Raw genomic sequence first — 2,827 nt, forward strand, 5'->3', positions numbered from 1 at the left:
AACGATTATAAATTTTTAGACTTCTGTTTGAAATATTGTTCAGTTTGGATGTGTTGTTTTGTCTTCTCATAATTTAGGAAATCTTTTTCTCTTTTCGCTTATGCTAACTAAAACTTACAGCCATTTGGTGAAATTATACCTTTATGAGCAAAACTGAAACATTTATCTTTTTCTGCCTACCTTATCCCTCCTGAATTTGGAAACCCTTTGTGACTGAGTATGGTCATTTCGTGGCAATATTTGCATAAGTTCCATAAGAATCTGTTCTCCTTATAACAGGACACATTGGTTATATTACCAAGGCTTGGACTGGAATGTCATATTTGAAACACACAGTCTCCGATATGACAAGACAGCATTTCAGGAACAAAGATTGGACTTTCTGGAATACAGCCACTCGGAAACACAGGCCTGGTACCTTGTTTACTGAGATTTTGGCAATCTTACCCTGTAAGTAAGGAAGCTTGCTTATCTGGCAGGTGCAAGGAACCTCCGAATATTTGGGGAGACCTCAAAGAGAACACCACTCAAATCTGTAGGTACTTCAGGCCAAATCTGATGGCAAGTCCTTGGCTTGGCTTTTCTGGCCTCGAGAGGCCTTCACAGTTCAATGTGAGATTCCGCAGGAAAAGATCCAGCGAAGCACATTTAAAAAAGCCTGTCTGAACAATTACTATTCTTGCTGCTCTTATGTAAATAATTGGAGCAAGTTGTATTGAAACTACACTTGATTTGCAAACCTGTTAATCCTGATTTGGCTATCTTTTGTAAAAATGAGAGTGATTTAAGAGAGAAAAAATTATGTTTCTGTAGAAGCTATAGTAGGCATTCATGGACATTAGATTCTAGCTCTTTTCTTCCGCAATATTCATGTATTATTAATAGTAATGTCTCCTTGTGGCCATCTACCTCTGACGCCTGGAAGTTCCCTGGCCACAATCAAACATTTGCCTTCAATATTACTGTCCAAATACTAACTAGATTTGCCTTGTCACACTTGGATCATACAGAACAAGTTCCAAAGGTAATGTCCCCAACTTATTAATACACACAGGATGGACAATACAAAATTTGGGATGAATATATTTGGTTCACTCCTACTAGTGGGCAACTCAGTAAAAGGCCACTTTCTTTTGGGGAAAAAGAATCACCCCTGTGATACATGGCCTTATAGCACTCGACCTATGGGAAAAAATCCCTGTTATATGTGTTCTCATATCATAGCCTTAAAAAAAATACTGATTGGTTTCAGACTGACTGGGATACATGGCTCAACACGCGTTGGTTAGCCCCTAACGGGGCTCAGTGGATATGTGGCTCCAATTTATGACCTTGGCTACCACCTGCATGGATTGGACGATGCACTCTAGGCTTTGTCTGGATGCAAGGTGGAACTACATTTACTATATCTCCTCCTGCTAACCTACCCAACTTGCAACAGCACTTGACCTGCCCTGTCTTCCACTGGTATGACCATCTTTCTGCAATTTTCTTTCACCAATTAGGAATCAACTTTTGTAGCATATTCAAGTCTTGCATGGAAGTCCTAGACAAATTTACTATGAAGGCATTATATGATACACAACATAGCATTTCACTGCTCAATTTAGAAGTATCCCAATTGTGTAAGGCAGTCCTCCAAATCCAAATGGCACTGGATGTCTTGACAGCAGCACAAGGGGGCACCTGTGCCATTATAAAAACTGAATGTTGTATCTATATTCCTGACTACCGTCAAAATATTTCTGGCTTGGTATCCCAGCCACCAAAATAAATCCATGTCTGACCAACCCTAAATCTAAATGATTGGTTGAACTCCTAGTCAGGACAAGGTTTCTGCACTACTTCAAAACCTTACTCATTGGGTTAAACATACTGCTTGTATTTCTTATGATATTTATTTTGTTGTCTGTTTCATTGTTTGTCTTATGCATGTCAAAATGTTTCACTTCCTGGACCACCACTTGTCAATGACTCTCTCATCTCCAGAGGATCTGTATAACTTGTCAGGCTTGAACTCAAAGGGGCAAGCCTTCTGGTCCACTAAACTGCCTAAGTGTACCTATGGCCCCATTTAGGGACAGCTCTACGACCCTGTACAGCCAGAAGTAGTCACAGAAGACTGACCATCATCCATATCCCCAAAGATTTCCAGTCCAAATAGGTTCAGGGAGGTTTTATGATGTGGATCAGGGCTGCCCCAGCTAGGGAAGCTGAAGGTGACCTGGACTACATGCCAAACTATATGACCCAGAGGTTTTTTTTATGGTATGAATTAGGGCTGCCCCAGGGCGAGAAGCCCAGGGCATTCTCACCTACATGCTGATCTATATGGCCAGATTCGTATCTAAAAATATGACAACACAATGTCCAGACCCCATCTGTACTGAAATCATTTAAAGACATTTTACATCATTACTTCTTTTTCGAGTAAAAATAAGTCATATACCCATGCCTTATGAAATTAGCCCTAACCCTCTAGTCAGGGTAGCAGCAATAGCTCTGACCCATGGGTCCTGTCCCCAGGCAGCAGCAGCAGTAGCTCTTCACTGCTAATGTGTCCTGTCCCCATGCTATCCTGTACTGTTCTCTCAATAAAAGAGCACCAATGCAGGATCTTGAGAGTCCAAGCAATCTTTCATTCGAGTCTTCAGCTCGCTGAGCCCATATCAACGATTCTACCACGGAAAATAAAAAACAGTCCCAGAAAATGGAAGGCACAGAAATCACACATGAATAATAGAAAAAGAAAGATGTCAGTTTTAGACATACTCTGAACGTTTGAAAGTCGGAGTAAGTCACAATCCCAAAAACCCAAGCGAAGGTC

The sequence above is a fragment of the Equus asinus genome, chromosome 26 (genome assembly GCF_041296235.1).
Source record: "Equus asinus isolate D_3611 breed Donkey chromosome 26, EquAss-T2T_v2, whole genome shotgun sequence".
Classification (NCBI taxonomy): Eukaryota; Metazoa; Chordata; class Mammalia; order Perissodactyla; family Equidae; genus Equus; species Equus asinus.